The 25,928-nt window shown below is 44.0% G+C and overlaps 1 protein-coding gene and 1 pseudogene across 1 annotated transcript in view; both read left to right on the top strand.

Annotated features, from left to right (window-relative positions):
* The first annotated feature begins 3,644 nt into the window (after positions 1-3,644).
* LOC131902868 (U6 spliceosomal RNA) lies at positions 3,645-3,738 on the top strand (annotated as a pseudogene).
* Positions 3,739-9,508: 5,770 nt separating this feature from the next.
* Positions 9,509-25,928, top strand: part of Sgf29 (SAGA complex associated factor 29) — a 31,347-nt gene continuing 14,927 nt past the window's right edge. The window contains exon 1 of the mRNA XM_059266886.1: positions 9,509-9,684. The gene's annotated coding sequence lies outside the window, so the exon portion shown is untranslated. The remainder of the gene's footprint in view (positions 9,685-25,928) is intronic.

Raw genomic sequence — 25,928 nt, 5'->3', positions numbered from 1 at the left:
AGATTGGAAGGAAGTGGGGGTCTTAAGGACAACCTTCAGGCTCTGGTTCTGAGGAGTACATCAAGTGAGAGGCAGTGAAACAAAAACTGAAGATGGGATGATAGGTTGTTTTGTAACAGGATCTCTCTCTATAGCCCTGGCTGTGCTGGAGCTAGCTATACAGACAGGCTGGCCTCAAACTCACAGAGATCCTCGTGCTTTGCCTCCCAGATGCTGGGACTAAAGGTATGTGCCACCATGCCTGGCTAATAGGTTTGGTTTTGTGTTTGTTTGTCTTGAGACATTTGGATGTGACAAGGAAGACACACACACACACACACACCCTGCTTCCTCCCTCTTCCTTCGACTCTCCTACTAGACTGGCCTTTAATTCCTGGGCTCAAATAACCCTCCTGCCTCCTTCTTCATAGCAGCTGGGACTGCAGATGTGCAGTTACACCTGTGCCATGAGGAAGGAGAGAGACAACATTCATGGGTTCCAAAGTCTTTAATAAATCATCACATAATCAGGGCTGCTGATTGATCAGGGCTGCAGGACAAGGACTTGGGAGCCTTGTTTTTCCTGGCATTCCTGAACAGGGGTAGAAGTGGGGTTTATACCCACAAAAATCACATTTGTTGCCAAGTTACAGTTAAATTTCTGCTAATCAGAAGTTAAAATTTAGGGACTTTCCTTATGTATTCCATCATTGTCAACCAACACAGAATGTAAGCTTTTTAGTCCAACCAATCAGATTCATTTGTTCTTTCTGTTGTTAGGAACAGCCATAATGTTTCAGAGAACAGACTATTTCTATTGTTTAAGGAGGAGGTTGATCAGTCATTGGAAAGTTCTCAGCTCCCCTAAGGCTTGGCAACCTGAACTTTGTTTCACCTTACAGGTAAAATGGAGTCTGAAGTCAAAATGGCAGTACTTAGGACAAGGTGCTTTTGTCCCTTCAGCACAGTAAGACTCAGGTAAAACAAAAAACCAAAAGACTAACATATATAGAAAATCAGGAATTGAAGGCAAAATTTAACAACTGTAACAGTTAATGCTAATTGTCAACCTGATAGGGTCTAGAATCACTTAAGAGATGGACCTCTGGGCACGTCTATGGGAAGACCCACCTCAATCTTGGGCAGAACTGTGGACAGGATCCTGGACAGTGAGTCCTGGGCAGGGATCCCAGACTGAGCACTAGCAAGCATCAGTACTCCATTGTTTTTGTTTTTCTAGACATGGTTTCACTGTGTAGCCCTGACTGTCCTGGACCTCACTATGTAGTGTGAACCAGGCTGGCCCCGAAATCAGAGATCCATCTGCATTTGCCTCCTGAGGAGCTGGCATTAAAGGCATGTGCCACCATGCCCAGCTGCATCTCTGCTTCTCCTCCTTCTCCTTCTCCTTCTCCTTCTCCTCCTCCTTCTCCTTCTCCTCCTCCTTCTTTTAAAATGGGCATCAGTGTTTTGCCTGAGCTGCCTTGCGGGTGCTGGGATTTGAACCTGGGTCCTCTGGGAGAGCAATCAGTGCTCTTAATTGCTGAGCCATCTCTCCAGTTCCAGTGGTGGTGGTGGTGGTGGTGGTGGTGCATGCTGGTGGGATTTGCTGAAGGAGGCAGAGGCAGGAGGATCACCAGTTTGAGACTAGCCTGGGCATCTCTGCTTCTTAAACTGTAGGTTTCTGTGACTCTGTTCCTGCTGTTGTGACTTGATGGACTGTATCTTGAATTGTAAGTATGGATTAATGACTTAAAAGCCTCAGGGGCCGGGCTGTGGTGGCGCACGCCTTTAATCCCGGCACTAGGGAGGCAGAGGTAGGCGGATCTTTGTGAGTTTGAGGCCAGCCTGGTCTACAGAGCGAGATCCAGGAAAGGCGCAAAGCTACACAGAGAAACCCTGTCTCGAAAAACCAAAAAAAAAAAAAAAAAAAAAAAAAGCCTCAGAGAAGCTGAGAAATCCCTGACTGGAAAGTTGTCAGGCTAATAACATCTGCAAACAGTTGGGAGCCAGTAAACTCCTGAGAAGGTTGTTTGAGTTTGAGACTTTGTGGGCGGGCTGACAGGGGGTGGGGGATCTGCATATGAAATTTTCTACTACAAAAATTCCAAACACCCCCAACCCCTGTACTTCTGCAGTCTCCACTTCTAAGACAGGCAGCTGCCCTTCATTGTTCTCATTAAAGATATCCTTTTGTTGAGGTAGGTCTCTTTCTTATTTTCACATCACCTTGATTAGTCCTGACCAAACACTAAACCCAAATAAATCTTTCTGTTGTGGAACAATCTTTTTGTACACTGTGAAGATGTGTCTTTGCCAAGGTGCTTTCTGATTGGTCTTAATAAAGAGCTGAATGGCCAATAGCTAGGCAGGAAGAGGTTAGGTGGGACTTCTGGGCAGAAAGAAAAGAAGAGGAGATGAATCTAGTTGGGAGAGATGCCAGAGGAGATGGAGATGAAGTAGGAAATGCAGAAGGAGAGGTAAAAGCCATGAGCCACATGGCAGCATGTAGATTAATAAAAACGGGTTAATTTAAGTTATAAGTACTAGTTAGAAACAAGCCCAAGTTAAAGCCAAACTTTCATAATTAATAATGTCTCCATGTCACTTTTTTGTGAGTTGGCAGTCCAAAGAAAAATCTGTTAGCCGGGCGGTGGTAGCACACGCCTTTAATCCCAGCACTTGGGAGGCAGAGGCAGGCGGATCTCTGTGAGTTCTAGGCCAGCCTGGTCTCCAAAGCGAGTTGCAGGAAAGGGGCAAAGCTACACAGAGAAACCCTGTCTCGAAAAAAAAAAAATTGTCTACATCTATCTTTCTTCCTTACATTGCCTTTTTAAGGGTATTTTTACTCATAGCAACAGGAAAAGTAATGAAGACCACAATTGTGAAACCTAAATGTCTTATAATGAGCAACTATGTCCATATTTGACTTTCAGGAGAGATAGTTTCTGTGACCTTTAAAAATGGAAAATTTGTAGCAGGGCCTGGTGGGTAAATCTGTAATCCCAGCACCTAGGAGGCAGCCGCAGTGAGATCAGGAGTGCAAGCCCCACCGGCTTCTAAAAACAAAACAGGGAGGTGGCAGACCAGGGCACATCTCTGAGCTTGAGGCCAGCCTGGTCGACAGATCAAGTTCCAGGCCAATCAAGGCTACATAGTGAAATATTGTCTAAGACAACAACAACAAAAACTAAGCAGTAAAAATTGTAGAATTCTTTTGTTTATTTGAGACAATATATCTGTTTTTCGATGTAGTCCCACATGTCCCGGAGTTCCCTGTAGAGGAGGAGGTTAGCCTCAAATTCAGAGATTCTCCTGCTTCTGCCTCCCAAATGTGAGGGGGTACACTACCACACCTGGCTGTGCAATTCTTCATGATATAATTTTCCAAAATGGGACAGGATGGGTGGTAGTGCCATTCACTGAGTGATGGTAAGAAATGCAGGGTTGGTGCTGGAGAGATGGCTCAGCAGTTGGGAATACTTGTTGCTCTTGCAGAGGACCCCAGTTCAGTTCCCAGCACCCATGAGGTGGCTGACAACCATCTGTAGGTCTAGTTTTAGAGGATCTGATACCCTCTTCTGGCCTCCTTAAATACTAGGCATACACATAGTATACGTACACATATGCAGACAAAGTAATCATACACATAAAACTAAAAACAAGTGCTCACTTCGGCAGCACATATACTAAAACTGGAACAATACAGAGAAGATTAGCAAGGATAACATGCAAATTCGTGAAGCGTTCCATATTTTTCCTTCTGGCCTGCCTGCATACATGCAGGTAGAACACTTGTATACATAATAAATACATCCTAAAAACAAAATCTTTAAAAAATGAAATGGGTTGGGTGGTGGTGGCACATGCCTTTAATCCTAGCACTTGGGAGGCAGAGGCAGGTGAATCTCTGTGAGTTGGAGGCTAGCCTGGTCTACAAAGTGAGTTCCAGGACAGTCAGAACTGTTACATAGAGAAACTCTGTCTCGGAAAAAAAAAAGAATATGTCTCTGTGTGGGTATGTGCACATGAATGCAGGTGTCAGAGAAGAGCAGAAGCATCAGATACCCTTGGGGCTGGAATCACAGGCCATTGTAAGTCACCAATGTGGACACTTGGGGCTGGAATCACAGGCCATTGTAAGTCACCAATGTGGACACTGGGAGCTGAACTTGGGCTCTTTGCAAAAGCAGTATGTGTTCTTAATTGCTGGACATCTCTCCAGCTGTGGAGCTCTGTGGGCGTCCAGCTCTGACCTGCTCCCACCTTTTGAAGGGTTCTTGGGTGGAGGAAAGAGGAATGAAGAAATATTAGGTAGAAAGATATGTAATGATATATTGTGTACCCTAATAAAATTTGCCTTAAGATCAGAGAACAGAAGCAGCCACTAGATTAAATAGAGGCCAGGCAGAGGTGGCACACACCTTTAATCCCAGCACTTGAAATCTCATGCCTTTGCTTGGGAAGCACACACACGCTTTTAATCCTAGCACCAAGAAGGAAGTGATATGGCTGGGCAGAGAAATGTATATAAGGTGTGAGGAGATAGGAACTAAAGCCTTTACAGGCTGAGGCATCCTAGAGGTAAGAGGTGGCTGTAGCTTGTTCCTTTGTCTCTCTGATCTTTCAGCATTTACCCCAATATCAGGCTCTGGGATTTTTTTTTTTTTTTTTTGGTTTTTCTAGACAGGGTTTCTCTGTGTAGTTTTGGTGGCTGTCCTGGATCTCACTTTGTAGACCAAGCTGGCCTCAAACTCACAAAGATCTGCCTGGCTCTGCCTCCTGAGTGCTGGGATTAAAGGTGTGCACCACTACCGCCTGGCAGGCTCTGGGATTTTTATCAAAAGACCATTTTAGAATTGGAGCAACAAAGATAGAACTATGCAATGAGGAGAAAGAGACACAGGATAGCTTCAGGAGGGCTCTGGGTCAATACCCAGCTCTAGGCATTTATTCAAAAGAGCTTTTAAAAAAAATTGTATCTTGTGAAGTGAAAGTGGAAAGACCCTCCTATAAAGTCTGTAGGCCATCCTTTTACACTGACACCCCATTTCCTTGTTCCCCTACACTCCCTCATTTCAAAGAAAGTTAGGGCTACACGGATGGACAGAAGACAAGGTTCAACAGGTTTGAGCGTAGGTTTTATAGGGTCAACAGCTAGATCGGGGTATCAGATTGGCCTGTAGTCATGTCTGATAGGAATTAACTTGATTGATGATTGATCTGGGAGGGCTAGGCCCACTGTGAGCCTGGGTTGTATAAGAGAGCTAGCTGAGGGGCTGGAGAGATAGCTCAGAGGTTAAGAGTACTGCTTGCTCTTCCAAAGGTCCTGAGTTCAATTCCCAGCAACCACATGGTGGCTCACAACCATCTGTAATGAGATCTGGTGCCCTCTTCTGGTATGCAGTGATATGTGCAGCCAGAACACTATATACATAATAAATAAATAAATCTTTAAAGAAAAAAAAAGAAAAAGAAAGCTAGCTGAAGATGGGCATTGTGGCCCATGTCTTAATCCCAGCACTTGGGAGGCAGAGGCAGGAGGATCTCTGTGAGTTCAAGGCCAGCCTGGTCTACAGAGCGAGATCCAGAACAGACTCCAAAACTACAGAGAAACCCTGTCTCGAAAAACCAAAAAAAAAAAAAAAAAAAAAAAAAGGAAAGAAAAAAAGAAAGGAGAAGAAAAAAAGAAAAAGGAAGCTAGCTAGCTGAGCATGAGCCAGAGAACAAAGCCAGTAAGCAAGCAAAGATCATCCACGGTTTCTGCTTCAGTTCCTGCCCTGATTTCCTTCAATGGTGGCCCATGACCTGGAAGTATAAAATGAATTAAACCGTTTCCTCTTCTAAATTGAAAAAAAACGGGGGGGGGGGGGACTTTTTATACAAATGCCAAGGGGAGCGGCAAAAGACCCTCCCACCTTGCAAGATCAAAGCACACCATATAGCTAAGTGTAGACCCTTCAAAACATCTGGTAACCATGCCCGTGGTCAAATCATCTCCTTATGCAGCCCTGCTGGATAAAGCAAGCCCAGATTCTCGGACCCTGAGTAAGTTCTCACTAGGAAACCTCTGTGGGTCACCACACCTAGCCTCATCATTTCTCTTAATTTTCTTTGTTAGTCTGGGGACTGAAATAGTTCCAGTGTTGAAATTTAATGTTCCCTAATAGAAAAATATCTGATGGGGCTGGAGAGATAGCTCAGTGGTTAAGAGCACTGGCTGTTCTTCCAGAGGACTCAGGTTCAATTCCCATCACCCGCATGGCAGCTCACAACTGTCTGTAACTCCAAGATCTGACACCCTCACACAAACATACACAGGCAAATACCATTGTACATAAAATAAAAAATGAATAAAAATTAAAAAAAGAATAATATCTGATAGCTTACTGTGTGCTGGGCACAGTGCTGCATGCTAGGGATGCCTAAATGAATGAAACTTATGATCTTGACCTTATAGAATCTGAAATTCTATCGGAGAATAACAGTATGTAATTATCAACTTTAAAAGACTTATTTTCAGCTGGGCGGTGGTGGCGCACGCCTTTAATCCCAGCGCTTGACTCAGGAGGCAGAGCCAGGTCAATCCCTGTAAGTTCAAGGCCAGTCTGGTCTAGAGAGCTAGTTCCAGGACAGCCAGGACTGTTACACAGAGAAACCCTGTCTCGAAAAACCAAACTGCCAGAGTCCAGCTCCAGCGGGGTTCAGGTCCCAAAGAGGAGATGTGGAGTTGGTGAGGGAAAGGGACTGACAGGACCTAAGGGTCAATCAGCATGGCTGACCATTTGCTGAAAACAGGCTGCACCTCATATACTCTATAATTGCATTATAGTTTGAGCACAGTCAATATTGAAAGCAAACAATTATTCTGGGGTAAAGAGGTCATCAATGCCATTACAGCATTTTTCTTGAAGCAAAAAACAATAAGTTTAGCAAGAATCTAAACACCTATTGTCCTCTAAGGCTCAGTAACCCTACCAGGATTTTTCTAGAAGCACAAAGCAAGAATCTAAATGCCTATTGGGGTTCGGTAACCCCACTACGCACCCTCTTACACTTCCTCCTGCATGGTCTCAGTCTTTGTGGTCAGGAGGGATCAGACATTGAATCCTGAGAAACAAACCCATAAGAGCAATTTTCATTCCTCAAGAGGTATAATGCAGCATTTGTACAGTGTAGCACAAGCATTGAACTGTTTCCTGCTTGTATTCCTTTGTGCCTGTCTTATAATATAGAACTGTTCTCCTTGTAAGCTCCCAAAGGAAGGTCCTGACATCTTACTCTTTTTCCATTATACCATACCATTCTGATTCCTTCAGTGTGTGCTCCTGTGTATGGCAGAGGGGGACCAAGCCAGTCTACCTTCTTTTTAAAAAAATAAATAAATAAATAAATAAATAAAAGGGAGATGAATAGAGTGATAGGAACAGGTTTTTTTTTTTTTTTTTTTTTTGTTTGTTTTGTTTTGTTTTTTTGGTTTTTCGAGACAGGGTTTCTCTGTGTAGCTTTGCGCCTTTCCTGGAACTTGCTCTGTAGACCAGGCTGGCCTCGAACTCACAAAGATCAGCCTGGCTCTGCCTCCCGAGTGCTGGGATTAAAGGCATGCACAACCACCGCCCGGCCTAGGAACAGTTTTGAAAGTAGATTTTTTAAAATATTTATTTATTTATTTATTGTGTACACAGTATTTGCCTGCATGTGTCCCTGCAGGCCAGAAAAGGGCACCAGATCTCATTACAGATGGTTGTGAGCCACCATGTGGTTGCTGGGAATTTAACTCAGGACCTCTGTAAGAACAGGCGGTGCTCTTAACCACTGAGCCATCTCTTCAGCCCCAGTCTAACTTCTTTTTTTTTTTCCCCGAGACAGGGTTTCTCTGTGTAGCTTTGCGCCTTTTCCTGGAACTCACTCTGTAGCCCAGGCTGGCCTCAAACTCACAGAGATCCGCCTGGCTCTGCCTCCCGAGTGCTCCCGAGTGCAGGGATTAAAGGCGTGCGCCACCACCGCCCGGCACTGTATATATTCTTATCCTTCACCAAAGTTCACACAAAATTTCCCAAAGGAACAGGCATAGGGAAACTCCCTTAACACATAGTGAGAATCATTAAAAACGAAAGTAAATGGGCTGGAGAGATGGCTCAGTGGTTAAGAGCACTGGCCGCTCTTCCAGAGAATCTAGGTTCAATTTCCAGCACCCACATGGCAGCTCACAACTGTCTGTAACTCCAGTTCCAGGGGATCTGACACCCTCACACAGACATACATGCAGGAAAAACAACAATGAACATAAAAAATCATAGAAAGCAAGAAGGTGCTGAAAAGTTATGATTTGCAAAATTAAAATGCTGGAACTTTGTCAAGCAACAAAACAAAACAAACAAGACTTATTTTCACTGGGTGCTGGTGTCACACACCTTTAATCCTAGCACTTAGGAGACAGAGGCAGGCTGATCTCTGAGTTTGATGGCAGCCTGGTCTACAGAGTGAGTTCCAGGACAGCCAGGGCGATAAAGAGAAACATTGCCAAAAAAAAAACAAAAAACAAAAAAAAAACAAACAAAAAAAAAAAACCCAAACCAAAACAAACAAAAACCCACAAAAAAAAAAAAGATTTATTTCGTGTGTGTGTGTGTGTGTGTGTGTGTGTGTGTGTGTGTGTGTGTGTGTGTGTGTTCTTGGAGGTCAGAAGAGGGCATCAGATCCTTGGAACTGGAGTTACAGGCAGTTGTGAGCCACCTGAAGTGGGTGCTGGACTTCTAATTCTGGTCCTCGTGATTGAGCAGCAAGTGCTCCTAACCACCAAACTATCTTGACCTTTTAGGGGTTATGTATGAAATACTAGTACAGATACTTGGGAGTGGGTGCAGTCCTGAGGATTGAAACAAGGACCAGGCTAAGGCCACAAGGTAGGCTTCCAAGGAATACGTTTATAGCTAAATGTATGCATGTCTACATCTTTTATTTCCTGGGAAGATTCTGTAAAAAATGTGACTTCTGAGCTCAAAACTGCTTATTTATAATTTAAATATTTTTGGGGCCAGGCGGTGGTGGCGCACGCCTTTAATCCCGGCACTAGGGAGGCAGAGGCAGGCAGATCTCTGTGAGTTTGAGGCCAGCCTGGTCGACAAAGTGAGTTCCAGGAAAGGCGCAGAGCTACACAGAGAAACCCTGTCTCGAAAAACATATGTAAATTTTAGATTCCCAACAAAATTTATCTTAAAGTTCGGAGTTCTCATATGCCTCCTGGAGGACTTCTTTCCCTCTCCTCAACAATCCGATGTTCTGTTTTTTTCTGGTGCTGAGAATGCGGTCCCATTACCTCCCACATGCTAGGCAAGGCTCCATATATGCCTTTCGGTTCGCTTGATTTATATGAAAGTTTTCGGGGGAGTATGCAAAGACGCAGAAAACAAACAAGCACTCTGATCGACTAAGTCATGGTTAAATAGATTAGGGCACAGGTGTCAAAGTAAAAACTACGTTTCCCAGGGTGCAATGCAGCACGTCACAGAGAAGTATCGGGCATGCGCAAAGGAGTCCTCCGCGCTCGACCGCGCTCATAAGAGAAACAGCGTGTGTGGTTCTTGACGTGCCGCGAACCTTCGAACACCAGTGCTGTACTACCCTGTGAGGAAGCGTTCCAGCGACTCTCCTGTTCCCACCACCTCAGTTACCAGCGCGACGTGCTGTTTCGCCCCAGACTCGGTAGGTGGGACGGGACCATGGCAAGGTACTTCCAAGCAGCGCGGGAACGAAGGGCCAGCGTTCCGGCCCGGCGCCCGGCTCGCTAAGGCGGCTTCGGAGGAGACGCGCAAGCGCCCTGGACGGGGAAGGGGGCGGGGCTGTGGGTGCCTGCGCCCCGGCTCCCTGGGTCTGCGCGTGCGCCCTACGTCCCTGGCGAGGTGGGAAGCGGCTGGCGCTGGCTTACCTGGGGGCAGGCACCTGGTGAGGTACTCGGCCTGAAATGGGGCCCCGGACGCCTGCACTTTTTCCTACTTGCTCAAAGGCTTATTGGTTTTTGAGACGGTCTCGCTCAGCCTGGCCTGGAGCTCGCAGTAGTCCTGCCCCAGCCCCGAGTGCTGAGCTTACAGACTTGAGCGACACCTTCCCCAGAGGTGTCCATTTACACAACAGTATAACTTCATCCACCCGCCGGCTCACTCATCTGTCAGTTCACACGGCAGCCTAGGGCGTCGGCTGCTACTCATTAGCATCTTCCCCCGCCATTCTCCATTCAGCTCTCTCCAGGGAAGCCCTGTCTCCTGTCATTCCGGGGAAACAGCTGCACCAAAGCCTCCTTCACTTGCGAGTTGCCAAGTTAAGCGATGAAGGCTTGGTAACATCCTCTTTCATTACCTAAAACTCTTGCTCCATTTCTTTATCTGTAATGGTTGTACCATCGAAATACATAAACATCTTGCCTTTCTTTCTGTTCACTTCCTGGAACACTTTCAATATAAATAACATTTATATTGGTGCTAACTCATTTCTATCTTGGTTGTTGTTTTTTTGTTTGTTTTTGTTTTTCGATATAGGGTTTCTCCTTGTAGCCCTGGCTGTCCTGGAACTTACTATGTAGACCAGGCTGGCCTTGAACTCAGAGAGATCCGCCTGCTTCTGCCTCCCGAGTGCTGGAATGAAAGGCGTGTGCCACCACTGCCTGGCTTTCAGTTCTACCCTCCTTTTAAAAGTATTTAGTGAGTGTGTGAAGGCAGTCGTGTTCATGCCATGGCACTTGTGTAGAGGTCAAAGGACAGCTTTCAGAAGTTGGTTTTCTCCCTCCGCTTTGTGGGCTTCTAGGATTGAACTCAGGTGTAGGCTTGGTGTAGGCACTTACATCTGCTGGGCTTTCTCACTGGCCCCTCGAATTTATATTTTTAGCTCAGTATTCTGTTGTGGCATTTGAATCCACTGGGACCTACGCTCAATTCAAATTTAGATTAAATGAGTTTATTCTTTCTTTTTTTTTTTTTTTTTTTTTTTTTCAGAGCTGAGGACTGAACCCAGGGCCTTGCGCTCTAGGCAAGTGCTCTACCACTGAGCTAAATCCCCAACCCTGAGTTTATTCTTACTATTAGCAGAAGGACAGCAACCTTAGAACCAAACAACGTGCCTGCTGAAGGGGCTAAAAGAAGAGTTTCTAAGGAAAATTTTCAACCCTCCATTGTTTCTCATTGTATAGTGATAAAAAGACCACTTCATCTCAGTCCACATCGATGAGCAAGTTTACAAAAGCAGAAAGCAGGAACACCACTATCTTATTCTTATCTCACCTGCAGGCCACTAGGATATCACAGGCATGGCTGGGCAATGGTAAAGGGCCCCTAAAGGATGCCTGGTACCATATTAAGTTTCTTTGGCTATCACAGGAGAGTTATGTATAAATTATTACACAGATCTGAGCACTCTGGGGCAAATGTCATTAATTGATCGGGATAGAGCAGGCCATAACATAATGCCATCAGGTTAGTGCTGGCTGTCATGTCCCCAACAATTCTACCTTCAACTCAAGATTTATTTTTATTTTTATTTAGATGTATTTGTGTATTTTTATTATTTAAAAATATTTTGCAACTTTAAAAAAAAAAATTTTTTTTGAGGCTGGTCTCCCCGTGTAGCTCTACCTGTCCTTGAAGTCAGGCTGGCCTGTAACTCGGAGATCTGCCTGCCTCTGCCTCCTCAGTGCTGGCATTGAAGGCATGGGCTGCTATGCCCAGCAACATTTTGTTTTTTAAAGATTATTTACTTTTATTTTGTGAATATGAATATTTTGTCTGATGTTTATACACCCCATGCAGAGACCATAGAGGTTGTCAGATTTTCTGAAACTGGAACAAATGGTTATCAGCTACCATGTGGGTGCTAGGAATTGAACCTGGGTCTTCTGGAAGAACAGCCAGTGCTCTTGATCACTAAGCCATTGCTTTAGCTCATTATTATTATTATTATTATTATTATTATTTTGAGAAAGGGTTTTACTCTGTGGCCCAGACTGACTTTGAACTCATGGTGATCCTCCTGTCTTGGTCTTATGAGTGCTGCAGATTTTTAGATTCAGCTCTAGTGTATGTCTAATAGACACTTCAGATATGAGCCAAACTGAAATCTTTGGTTTTATCCTCACATGCTCATACTTTCACTAGTGTTCCCATCCTCCAGACACTCAGGCTGGGAACTTGGGAGTTATTTGTGGGGTTCCCCCACTCTTCTCCATCAGTGTGTTAGAACAGGATTATTCTTGAGTCTCAGTGCCGAATTGTATATTGTCCTTTTGTATTCTGATTTATCCATTTATGTATTGTACTAGTTTCCTGTTGCTGTGATAAACACCCTGACAAAAAAGCAACGTGGAAGAGAAAGGTTTGTGTGGCTGAGCATTCGGGTTATAGTCCATCACTGTGGGGAAGCCAAGGCGGGAGCTCGAAGCTGCGTGTCACAGCTGCAGTCAGGAGCAGAGGGAGGTGAATGCACGAATGTTGACCTGTGTTCAGCCCCTCTCTACACTTACACAGTCCAGGACCTACACCCAGGGAATGATGCCATCAAGGATGGGTGGTTTTCCCATCCCAGTTAACATAATCAAGGTAATCTCTCACAGGCCAATTTGATCTAGACATTGAGAATCTTTTCCCAAGTGATTTAGATGTCAAGTTAAAACTAATCATCACATGTCTTTATCTTCTTTAGTGCTTATTTCACCCTAACAGTAAGTATATGGAACATATGCATCACATAATGATGGGAATGCAATCTAAGAAATGCTCTGTTTGGTGATTTTGTCATATGAATGTTCTTATACATCCTAGATTGTGTAGCCTACTACATACATACCTGTTACTCTTGGGCTATACCCATATACAGCATATTACTATAACAAATACTATAGGTAGTCTTCATAAAATGAAAAGTATTTGTGTGTCTACACAGAAAAGGTTCAGTAAAAATACTAGGTGAGGGCCAGGGAAATGACTCAGAGAGTAAAGACACTAGTCACTAAGTCTGACAGCCTAAGTGTGACCCACGTGGTAGGAAGAAAACCAGTAAACCTGTGGAACATGTGCTCCTACATGCAATAAATAAATATTTAATAGAAGTAATGAGGTGATGGAAGTTTTGAGCTTATATTTTTTGAGCATATAATCTTTGTTTTGTTTTTTGAAACAGAGTTTCTATGTGTAACAGCCTTGGCTGTCCTGGATCTCACTCTGTAGACCAGGCTGGCCTCAGAGATCCACCTGTGTCCCTGCCTCCTGAGTGCTGGGGTTAAAGGCAAGTGCCACCACGCCTGGCAATTATAGTAACTATTATAATATTATAGTAAGATTTATACTAATAATATTAGACATTCAAGAGGAGATATAATGCTAGAGCTGAATATAAAAATCTGGACTGTAGTCTTAGGAGACCACTGTCATGTGTTTGGTCTGTTGTTGGTGCTGGCATTGTTTGGCATGTGACTATATTTGTTTAATGTCCATTCTGCATTGTTTTTCTTTCACTACTGCACATCCTTCATGTCTTAGATAATTAGCAAATACTACTGAGTGGAATTATGAAGGGGCAACACCTCTTCTACATATGTGGGAAATAGATAGTCTCTTTTGGAAGATGTTGGTGTTTACCAGCTTTTTCTGGAGACAGGAGAACTTGAGTAGCTTAGATTAAAAACTGTTGCAGTGTTCTAAGCTGAAAGACTGCTCTAAGGTGTGTTCAGGACTCAGCTCTCTTCAACGATCTGATTTGAAAGCACTGTGTGCCAAGGCCTGTGCAGATCAGGAAGATGACTAGAGCAGCGCCTGTATTCAGAGCTTGGGATCTGGTAGGAGAGCTGTTAGTGAGACAGCTCATCGTATGCATGAATGACAAATACAATAACAGAAGTTTACTCTGAAGGCTGAGGCTGGAGAAATGTGAGTTCAGTGCCAATTCGGACTACAGTGAGACCCTACCTCAAAAGCAAGAAAATAAGTTGGGCATTGTGGGAGGCTAGCTCCCACCTTTCCCAGGGTTCCTATGAGGAGGAGAGTGGGATAAGAAAATATTAGATAGAAAGATAGCAAAGGGGAGAAGGGCAGAAACACAGGATAGCTTCCAGAGGACCTGGTTCAAAACCCAACAGCCTTTTCCATGTATTCAAAAAGGCTTTTTATAACAATGCCAAGGATCAGAGCAAAAGACCTCCCCCTTGCTAGATCAAAGCACACCGCCCAGCCAAGTGTAGACCCTTCCAAACACCTGTTAACCATGGCCATGGCCAAATTATCCCCTTATGCAGCCCTGCTTGGTAAAGCAAGCTCAGATTCTCGACCCTGAGTTATTTGGGCCTCCACAGGGCATGATGGCACACACCTTCAAACCCAGCACTGGGGAGGCAGAGGCAGGTGAATCTCTGGGAGTTCCAGGCTAGCCAGCTCTACATAGCAAGTTTCTGGACAATCAGAGTTGCATACCAAGACTCCAGTCTCAAAACAACAGCAATAAAAACATAACAAGAATAAAGTTCATATGCAGGCCTTAGGAACTTTCCAATTTTAATTGGCCTTGTGTTAAGTGGAGGAGCCTGTGACTGTCTGTGAGAGTGTTGTTCTTCCCCTACTTTCTTATATAAACATGTTCTTGGTGTGAAAGTAATTGATAAGCTCTACTTTTAGAAGTTCTTTTTTGTTGTTGTTTGTTTTTGGTCTTTCAAGACAGGTTTTCTCTGTGTAGCCCTGGTTGTCCTGGAACTTACTCTGTAGACCAGGCCAGCCTTGAACTCAGATCCACCTGCCTCTGCCTCCTGAGCACTAGGATTAAAGGCATGCACCACCACTGCCCTACTAAAAGTTTATTTTGACAACTGTAATTAAATCCTGAAAGTTGAATAAATTAGAGTGACCTAAAAAGGAAGAAAAGAAGGGTTCTTCAGAGGTACTTCAGGCAGACAGAGAGAATAGCACACACTTCCCTAAGTGTGTGCTTGTTTGGTGCAGAGGGCCTAGATTCACTATGGTTGTTCTAGGATAGTGTGGGGTCAGTAGGAGAGGTCAAATGAATCTATAGTTTTAGTACCAACTTTCTGAAGCTAGAAGTGGGGACAGAGACACCCCCTCCCATTTCTAAATGTGTGTGTATTAAGATTCTTAAAAAGGTTTGGTTTGTTTTTTTTTTCCCCTGAGACAGGGTTTCTCTGTGTAGCTTTGTGCCTTTCCTGCAACTCGCTTTGTAGACTAGGCTGGCCTCGAACTCACAGAAATCCACCTGACTCTGCCTCCTGAGTGCTGGGATTAAAGGCACGCACCACCACCGCCCGGCTAAGATTCTTACAAAGGTTTTTAAATGGGATCATCTGTGTTAAAAAAAAAAAAAAAAAAAGTTATATAACCTGTAGGTGAGGGGTGCTGATGTGCCCATCATAAGCTGGGTTTGTGCCCAAGTATGATCAAAAACTGAGCGCTTTAGGTGGGGGTCTTGGGCAGCTGGCAACTTCATCGGAGGAGCTGCTGTAGCCTCCAAAAATGCAGAACTGGGCTTTTTGGTGCCTTCCCTTTGTTCAGAGATTCTGAGTGGGCAGGGCTTGGAGAGACAGGAATGGGTCTTTCTGGCTCATGAAGGAGGGAGCTGGAGGTCCCAACCAAACAGAAGTTAGTTTCATGAACATTTACATTATGAGTGGATGTGGATGATCCTAAGGGTTGCTTGAATGTTCAAGCTTAGGTTGTAGTCACAAAAATCTGAATATGAACCCCATCTTTGCCACTTACTCCTTGTGGACCTTGATAATTTATTTCTCTAGATTCAGTTTCTCACAAGTACTAAGTGAACAGTCCTTTGTGGGGTTATTAGGAAAATGACCTGCACAAAAGCAGTTGGCATGTGGTAGTGCTTAGTAAAGAATTCCCTGTTAGGTTTTCTGGAGAACGAGAACCAGTAGGATACAGCAGAGAGGTACATGAGAGAGAGTGTTAGCATGGGTTGGGTCACAGGGTTATGGAGCTGAGAAGTCTGATGGGCTACCATCTACAAGCTGCAGGCCCAAGAAAGCCAAAGTAGGTCCAGTCTAAACCCAAAAGCCTGAGAACTGCAGTTTGGATGATAAGCATTTCTGGAAACATCCTCACAAACTCCCAGAAATAATGTTTTAGTAACTGTAGGACAGTCAGCTTGACGCATAAAATTAGCCATTATATTTTATCTGGGACTCAAACCCCAGGCCTTAGGTAGACTAAGCTGTGTTCACTGTCCAGCAGGACCCCTGTGGGTTTTGTTTGTTTGTTTGTTTTTTTCAAGACAGGGTTTTTCTGTGTAGCCCTGGCTGCCCTGTTACTTTGTAGACCAGGCTGACCTCAAGCTCGCAGAGATCCTGCCTCTGACCCCAAATGCTGGGTTTAAAGGCACCTGCTGCCACCACCTGGCAGCCCTGTGTTCTTTTCAATTGCTACATTGACCATGGGCATGCTGGTGATGGCTTCTGTGTAACCATAGTGACAGGCTGGTCAAGTAGCAGCTTACAGGAGACAAAATGTTTCTTCCATGATGTCCTTTCCTATAGAAAATGCTGAGTTTGCAACAAACTTGAGTTTAGAGGAGGAGCTGAAATTTGAATTTACTGGTGTTCCTGAGTTATCGCCCTAACTTCTCACTTTCAGCAGCAGAGAACCATGCTTTCCCAGGGTCTTCTCCCTGAGCTCACCTGTCCACCCTGAACCTTCTTTGTAGTAGCTCAGTGGGGCCTTTTCTGCTCTCTGGTTTTCTCACTCAGCAGGTAGCCTCTTTCCCACTAGTTCCTAAGGCTTTAGCAACAGCCTGGAGGTTGATTGTTCTTATATTTATCCCAGTCATCTCTAATCCAAGCTCCTGATTCACTACATCCTATTATTCTAAATAATGCAAGGTTTTTTTTTTTTTTTTTGAACCAGAGTCTTATCAACCATTTTCACAACCTACACTCTTGTGAGTGACCTCGAACTTGCTTTGTAGACCAGGCTGGCCTCAAACACATAGAAACCTGCCTTCCTCTTCCTCCAGAGTGCTGGAATTAAAGGAACATGCCACCATGCCTAGCATAACTAGACTTTTATCTCTCTCAAGATTTATTTATAAGTATTTTACCTTCATGTATGTATGTGCATCATGTGCATGTCTGGGGCCCTCAGAGGCCAGAAGAGGATGTCTGATTTCTTGGAACTGGTGTTACAGTTGTGAACCCAGGTCCTCTGCAAAAGCAACAAATGCTCTTAACTGCTGAGCATCTCTCCAGCTCCATGACTAGACCTTTTATACTTTTTGACATGTCAATTTTGAGGATAATCAGATTTGGAGAGTCTTACTATTTAATAGCCCCAGCTAACCTTGAATTCAAGTTACTCCTGCTTCTGGCCCTGTCTCCAATATGTTGGGATTTATAGGCATGCCATCATGGCTCTTTATACTTTTTTTTTTTTGTAAAGGGTCCCACTATGTAGCTCTGGCTGTCCTGTAACTCGGTATGTAGACCAGTATGAGAACTCACAGAAATTTGCCTGCCTCTGCCTCCTGAATCCTGGGATTAAAGGTATTTGCCCCTACACCCAGCTTTTTTTTCTGGCACATAATTCTTCTTCATGTGAAAATAAATAATCCTGTGGTGCTAAAAATACTGTTTAGAGGCTAGAGAGGTGGCTCAGCAGTTAAAAACACTTGTTCTTTTTTTTTTCTGAAAGTAAATGTGGTGAACTTTATTTTACTAACATATTCCACTTAATTCAAAATATTTAAATATGCAGTCAGTTTCAGAGTTTGGAGAGGTGGCCCAGCAGCTAAGAGCACTCTCTTCTTGCTCTTACCTGATCAGTTTGCCATTTCCTACCCTGTAGTAAACCTTTTAATTTGGCTTCCTCAGTGCTTCTAGCCTCACTTTTTAACCCTAACCTTCCTTTTAATGCTAAGGTCTGTTTTTACCATGCCATTAGCAAAACTGTAATTTTTGTCATGAATTTTCATAGGTACATTATTTACAGTAGCCAAAAAGTTAGCACAAATCAAATGTCCATCAGTTGACAAATTGATGGAATGTTGTATATCAAAATAATGGACTATTATTCAGCAGTACGAAGAAATTAAGTGTAATGTAGGCAAATCTTAAAAACAAAAGAAAACAGAGTAGATGAGTGTTTGCCCAGGACTAGGGTGATTGGCATTATACACCCAGGTCAATGTTTGTATATTCAGGGTTATACTGTTTTTTTTAATGGTTTTTCAAGACAGAATTTCTCTGTGTAGCTTTGGCACCTTTCCTGGAACTCACTCTGTAGCCCAGGTTTGCCTGGAACTCAAAGAAGTTCTCCTGCCTTTGCCTACCAAGTGCTGGGATTAAAGGCATGAGTGACCAACACCCAGTGGTTATGCATCTTTTTAGCACAATTTCTCACCTGACAGAAAAAGCCATGTGCCCTTTTAATAGTCTCTTTCTGTTCTCACTATTCATTCCCTACTCAGATTTGCATATTCTGGATATTTCTTATAAATTGAAACAAACAGCCGGACATGGTATACATGCCTGTAATCTTAGCACCCTGGAGCTTAAGGCAGAAGGATCATGAGAGTGAAGCTAGTCTGGGCTACATGATAAGACTTTGTCTCAAAAAAAATAAATAATACAAAATAAAATAAATCTGTTGTGACTGCTTTTTTTTTTTTTTTTTTTTTTTTTTTTTTTTTTTTTTTTGAGACAGGATCTTGCTATGTAGCTCTGGTTGGCCTGGAACTCATTATGCAAGTAAGCTTTCCTTGAGTTCCTGATCCTGCCTCCAATTACCAAAGTTTGAGTTGTAGGCGTGAGCCATTGTACCCAGGTGTAGCTGGAGAGCTTCTCTCCAGGTCCTGCCAAGCCCCGGCAGTCTGACAGCCCACTTATAAAATAAACACACAGATGCTTATGTTATTTAAACTGTTTGGCCTGATGGCTCAGGCTTTTTGTTAACTGTTTCTCTATCGTAAATTAACCCATTTCTATAAATCTATAAGTAGCCACATGGCTCGTGGCTCACCGGTACCTTACATATCGCTTGTCATGGCGGTGGCTCGCCGGTCTCTCTTCTTTATTTAATTATTTCAACATTTATTTTATCTTAAATTAGTGTATGGGTGAGTCTGTGTAGAGGTATGTGCATGTGAGTGTTGGTGCTTGCAGAGGCCAGAGGTGTCAGATTCCTGTCTAATGTGGATCCTGGGACTTAAACTCACGTCTTCTGCAACAGTGCTAAACTCTTAACTGCTGGACTATCTCTCTAGCCCTCTTTTTTTCTTATTCCTTTAAGATTAAAAAAAGCTTTTTATTTATGTGTATATGTGCATGTGTGTCTGTATGAGGCTGTGTGTGTGTGTGTGTGTGTGTGTGTGTGTGTGTGAAGATATATGCATGTGCTTATGGTGCCTGCAGAGCCTTCAAAGGATATTAGTTCCCCCAGACCTGGAGTTAAAGGTGGCTGTTGTCAGATCCAGAAGGCAGGAGGCACAGTGGCTCCTATTAGCCTATGCCTATGAGCATACCAAATGTTTCCTTCAGAGATCATACATTCTTGTGCACACGATGTGGGATATTGCGGTTTCTTTTTCTTTTTGCAGTACTAGAGATTGATCCCTGGAGTTCTCTCTAGGAAAGCTCCCTTGCACTGAATTACATCTGTGGCCTTTTTTAAAACTTTTTGAGACAGGGTCTCTCTGTGCACAGACTATCCTCCAATTCCACATCATTCCTACCTCAGCCTCCTAAGGATTACAAGCAGACTGGCTCTCCTTTAATTTTTTATTTTGCTCTTTTGGATTTTGTTTTTGTTTTTTGTTTTGTTTTGTTTTGTTTTCTCGAGATAGGTTTTCTCTGTGTAGTTTTGATGGCTGTCCTGGATCTCACGCTGTAGACCAGTCTGGCCTCGAACTCACAGAGATTGGCCTGGCTCTGCCTCTCGAGTGCTGGGATTAAAGGCATGTGCCACCACTGCCCGGCTGCTTTTTTGGATTTTTTTTAAGGGGAGAATGTTATTGTTTGTTGGACATTTATATTTCTATAGGTTAGATTTTTTTTTTTTTGAGGGGTGTCTCACTGTGTAGCTTTGCATGGCTTGGAACTCAGAGAGATCCACCTGCTTCTGCCTCCCTAGGCTGGGATTAAAGGTGTGCTCCACCACTCTTGGCTACATTTATTTATTTAAAGACAAGGTCTTGTTAGAGCCCTGAGATTGTAAGTGTGTGCCCCTACTTAGTTTTACTCTTGACTATCTCCACAGAGGCCCGTGTGTTAAAGGCTTAGTTGTCAGTGTGTAGCGAGGTGGTAGAACCATTAGGAAATAAGCCTGTAATGTACATGATACTGGTCAGTCGTCATGTGCTGTTTGAGCTTACTGAGAGGCTGGCTCTGGAATTGGGAATGACCCCTCCATTTCAGACCCAAGCATGTTTATCTCATTGTCCACTAAGGTCCCTTGTCTGGGGATGGGCTGGCCTCTAACCTGTGACAGGAGAGAAGAGAACAGCCAGAAGGTGAACCATTCTCTACATAGACTACTGTTGTTTATTCCATCATGTAAGTGCCCGAAATGGGAACCGTGACCCGAGAGTTCAGCCCCGGACAGCTCATCCATGAGAACCACTCACTCGGGAACTCTAGCTGCCTGCCTCAGCTTCCTCAGTCGGTTTCTGCTAGATGTTCATAAGCACCCAGTTCCAAGTTACCTTTTCTTTGCTCTCTCAATTGGACTACTCCAGTCCTCTCTGCTGGAGGTTTTGAAAATTCATTGATGGTGTTTTGCTGGGTGCTGCTCCTACTTGACAAAGATCATCTCCACACTGTACAGAACAGGTCATCCAGGAAGGAGGAACCAGGGCTCAGTTGAAAGGATATTGGGACCTCAGCTCCTGCTGCCTTTTCTGTTTCTGGACTGTCATGAGGTGAGCAGGCCCCTGTGTCATATGTCCCCCACCATGATGTATTGTCCTTTCTCAAGCCCAGAGCAACACAGCCAAGTGACGTGGACTGAAATTCTGAAGTTGAGTCAAAATAAGCTTTTTCTCCTCATAAGTTGATTTATATTGGGTATTTTGTCATGGTGAGGGAAAGCTGTGTGTCTTTGTAAGTTGATTTATATTGATATTTTGTCATAATGATAGAAAGATGTGTATCTTTCAGAAATTGTATTTTCCTATCATTTGGGTGTTTTTTTTTTGGTGTTTGTTTTTTTTTTTTTGTTTTGTTTTGTTTTGGGTAAATCTTAGATAGCAATCTAAATCCATTCTTCTGTATTCCAATTTTCAGTGGTCCCTAGCATCACTTAGGACAAAACATGTTTCCTTATTGAATTATCATTGCATCTTTATTGGAGATCAGCCACAGATGTGAAGATAGGTTTTAATTTACTTTTATTTATTTTATGTGTGTGTGTATCTTGTCTGCAGGTATGGCTGTGTATCACATGTGTGTCTGGTGCCCAGGGATGCCAGAGAGGTCCTGATACTGAAGTTACAGACAGTTGTGAGCTGCTTTGTGGGTGCCGAGGATAGAATAGGGTCCCCTGCAAGAGCAGCCAGTGCTCTTAACTGCAGAGCCGTCTCTCCAGCCCAACATTGAGTTGGTCTCTGTTCATTAGTCTAGATGTTTTCCCTAGTGCTACCTTGCCACCTCAGTTACCATCTGAACACCTGTCCTGGTTGGGTTTGTGTTTTTATCAACTTGATACAAGCTAGAGTCATCTGAGAAGGACAAAACCCAGTTGAGAAATAATTCCATAATATCAGCCTGTCAGCAAACCTGTGGGGCATTTTCTTAATTAGTGATTGACTAGGAGAGCCCAGCCCATTGGGTAATGTCAGCCCTGGGCAGATAGTCCTGGACTATATAAGGAAGCAGGCTGAATAAGCCATGGGAACAAAGCCAGTAAGCATCGTTCCTCCATGGCCTCTGCCTCAGTTCCTGACTCCAGGTTCCTGCCTTAAGTTCCTGGCATGACTTCCCTTCAGCATGGAGTATAAACTGAAATAAACCTTTTTTTCCCTAAGTTGTTTTTTTGTTTTTTTCTTTTTTGAGACAGGGTTTCTCTGTGTAGCTTTGCAGCCTGTCCTAGAGCTCACTTTGTAGACCAGGCTAGCCTTGAACTCACAGCTCCACCTGCCTCTACCTCCGAGTGCTGTGATTAAAAGTGTGCGTTACCACCGCCTGGCCCCTTAGTTGTTTTTGATGAGGGTGTTTTTAATCCTAGCAATCGAAACCCTAACTAATGGGGCTGGAGAAAGGGCAAGGCAGTTAAGAGAACCTGCTGCTCTCCCAGATGTCGTGAGTGCAATTCCCAGCAACCACATGGTGGGATCTGATGCCCTCTTCTGGTATGCAGGCGTACATGCAGATAGAGCACTCGTATACATAAAATATATGAATAAACAAATAAAAAGGAAGAAAATAAAAGGAACCCTAACTAAGACAAATTGGTATTGGGAGTGGAATATTGCTGTAACAGACCTACATATATGTTTTCAGGAGAATTATGGACTTAGGAACTTTGGGGCTGGAAAAGCAGTTGGGTGCTTAGAGCTTAATGGACTGTTTGTTTGTTCTGTGGAGCTTGGGAGATAAGGCGTTCTGGAGAAATGCCAATGATGGAGGCCTGGCTTGTAGAGTTTGAGTCCCTCAAAGCCTTTCAGGACAGTTTGTATAATATATTTGAATTAAGATTCTATGGTGTCTGGTCAGCTGGAGCTGAAGAATCAGAGACCAACCCACTAAAGTGACACTTTTGCTTTAGTGGGACAATCAGTGCTGGTTAGCTGGAGTTGAGAAATAAGCAGTGATTAATAAGAGACCAGCATCGGAAACTGTGATCCAGAGAGAGCCAAGGCTGCATCTCTAGCTGGCAACCAAACTTGATACTATGTAAGAATCTCCCTGCATTACTGGTTATGGTGGCATGAGAGCTTCAGGATTTGAAGGGATCCTGGAGGGTAGCCGAGGCCTGGCATTGTGAGAAGCCATTGGTTAAATGCAGCCTCAGTTGCAGTTGAAGCTCTGGGATGGAAGGGGTCTTGGAGGGCGGCTGAGGCTTGGCACCGTGTGGCAGGGGCCCTGAAGAGAGCCCAGGAGAGGCTATTGGTGAAGTGCCGCCCAGTTGTAGTAGAGACACCAGCATATTTGGAGGTGCCATGATCATGGGATGATTGCCAAGGACAGCAGCAGCTATGGAATGGGGCTGGCCTGAGCCTTTGCAACAAGCTGTGTGTTCTGTGAAGGACAGGACTAGAGAGACAGCTGTGAATGAAAATGAGGACATGGCACTCCAATGTAGGGCTGGGGAGAAGGATTGTATTGTAGATATGAGAGAGAATACGCCAGGGGCATCTGGAAGGATCCAGACTGAACTGGGCCATGAGAGGAGATGGGTGTGGGGTAGGGGGAGAGGGCCAAGAGGATTAAGAGAGAACCAAAAGAGCACGTGACCAAAATGGCGTGGTTATATAACTAGAAGAAGCTGGGGGAGGGAAGAGAAGTCCCCTGGGCTAGAGAGGTTTAAGGTAGGGCCAAGGGGAGAAGTGCTGAGAAGCCACAGGTGCTGAGTGAGCCTGCAGTCCAGGCAGACACTTTGGTGTGCTAATAGGCAACACAGTTAGCCATTTGTCCTGAGTTTCTTTGGGGCCTAACCTTGCAGCCTTTTTGTTGATAATAAAAGGTGACATAATCTCTTGTGTACCTGATTCTTAGCTGAAATTGGGGTGTGGTAGTTGGGGCCCAGGGTGGTTGGAGTGCTGGTCAAGGCCCAGAAAGGAGAGAGAAGTGCGTGCTGGGGCGACATCTGTTTCCATCACTGCCCAAGTTCTAAGGGACCACCTGGGGCTAGTGAAGCACAGGCCCCTTTGGAGCAGTCTGGGATGCAGGTTCTGAAGGAACACTTGGACAGCTGGAGCATTGCAGGCAGTCTGGGAGCAGTTTGCTCTCTCCAGCTGATGGAAACCTGCTGGGACAGATAACAGAGTAGGGACAGAAATTAAGTGTAGGGGAAAATTTTTTTTATGTCGGGTGTACTTTTGAAACTTTCAGGCCCATAGTCCTGGTAGTTGTGGATGTGGAAGTAGTCCCAAGCCAGTCAATGGGTGTGTGTGTAGGGGTGGGGGAAGAAATAGATATCCCACCCTTAGGAATAGGCGGTAGGCAGGGAGGCTTAGGCTGTTGGTTGGCAGGAGTACTTACCTGGAGTCAGTTTGACCTATGACAGGTAGGTACAAGTCAGAGCTCACTGAAGTTTACATGAGCTTTTTTTTTTTTTTTTTTTTTGGTTTTTTGAGACAGGGTTTCTCTGTGTAGCTTTGCGCCTTTTCCTGGATCTTGCTCTGTAGACCAGGCTGGCCTCAAACTCACAAAGATCCACCTGCCTCTGCCTCCCAAGTGCTGGGATTAAAGGCGTGCGCCACCACCTCCCGACGAGCTTTTTTTTTTTTTTTTTTTTTTTTAATGTTTACAAAAAGAGGTACAAGTTTTTTTTGTTTTGTTTTGTTTTGTTTTTTTCCTTCGGTTTTTTGAGACAGGGTTTCTCTGTGTAGCTTTGCGCCTTTTCTGGAACTCACTTGGTAGCCCAGGCTGTCCTCGAACTCACAGAGATCCACCTGGCTCTGCCTCCCGAGTGCTGGGATTAAAGGCGTGCGCCACCACCGCCCGGCGAGGTACAAGTTTTTAATGTATTAGCATTACCACTGTTAGTAATCTGTACTGAAATGCTCATTGTAAGTGTTTGTAAAGAGCTGAGTCTTAGCAAAAGCTGTGGTTTGGGTTTAAAGCGTGAGCACTCTTTCCTCTCTCCAGAGGGCTGGATGTGTAGATTGGACAGAGATGTTTTCAGCACAATGAGAAGCACTTTTAAATCTATACTTAGAAGACAACCAAGGACATTTACAGTTTTGAGCTTGTGACTTGATAACAGTCATTGCTTTACTAGGGCTGGATAAATAGCCTATGAAAACTCCCTTGATTAATATTAAAACGCTGAACTTTAGAAATCTAGTATAACAATAGCAGAGAGGAGAAGAAATCTGAAACCTTTCTCATTTTCACATACCTTAAATCAGTTCCTCAGACCTTTATAGCTTGCATTTACATGCTTTAAGTCACTTTCTTATACCCTCAGAACTTCCTTAAACTTTCACATCCTTAGACCTTTACAACTTTCATTTACTTTCTTAGATTCTCACAACTTACATAAATTTCAAACCTTTTCTTTCCATCCAATCAAATACCATGAAACACAGGTGGTTGATTATTGAGAGCATTGTAAATAAAGCAAGTTCATTAAATAAAGGAATAATAAAAGTTTACACTGAAACCTGTTTTGTGAGTTTCACTCTTTTTTTTTTTTTTTTTTTTTTTTTTTTTTTTTTTTTTGGTTTTTCGAGACAGGGTTTCTCTATGTAGCTTTGCGCCTTTCCTGGGACTCACTTGGTAGCCCAGGCTGGCCTCGAACTCACAGAGATCCGCCTGCCTCTGCCTCCCGAGTGCTGGGATTAAAGGCATGCGCCACCACCGCCCGGCGAGTTTCACTCTTTTAGTGTGAAGCCTGTCAGCAAGGTAAACTGTCTGCCTTTCTTAGCAGGAGACCTAGCAGCTCTAGAAAAGGGAGGCCTGATTTTTACATATGAACTGAACTGAACTGTCTTAGTTAGGGTTTCCATTGCTGTGAAGAGACACCATGACCATGGCAATGGCAATCCTTATAAAGGAGAACATTTAATTGGGGTGATGCTTACAGTTTCAGAGGTTTAGTCCATTATCATCATGGCGGGGAGCATGGTGGCTGGGAGTGTGGTGGCATGCAGGCTGACATGGTGCTGGAGAATTCTGTATCTTGATCCAAAGGCAACAGGAAGTGAACTGTCTCATGGGGCATGACTTGAGCATATGAGTGGAGTCCTCAAAGCCTGCCTCAACAGTGACACCCTTCCTCCAACAAAACAACACTTGCTCC

The sequence above is a fragment of the Peromyscus eremicus genome, chromosome 1 (assembly GCF_949786415.1).
Source record: "Peromyscus eremicus chromosome 1, PerEre_H2_v1, whole genome shotgun sequence".
Lineage (NCBI taxonomy): Eukaryota > Metazoa > Chordata > Mammalia > Rodentia > Cricetidae > Peromyscus > Peromyscus eremicus.
The sequence above is the reverse complement of the archived record's forward strand: the minus strand, read 5'-3'. Positions and strand labels throughout refer to the sequence as shown.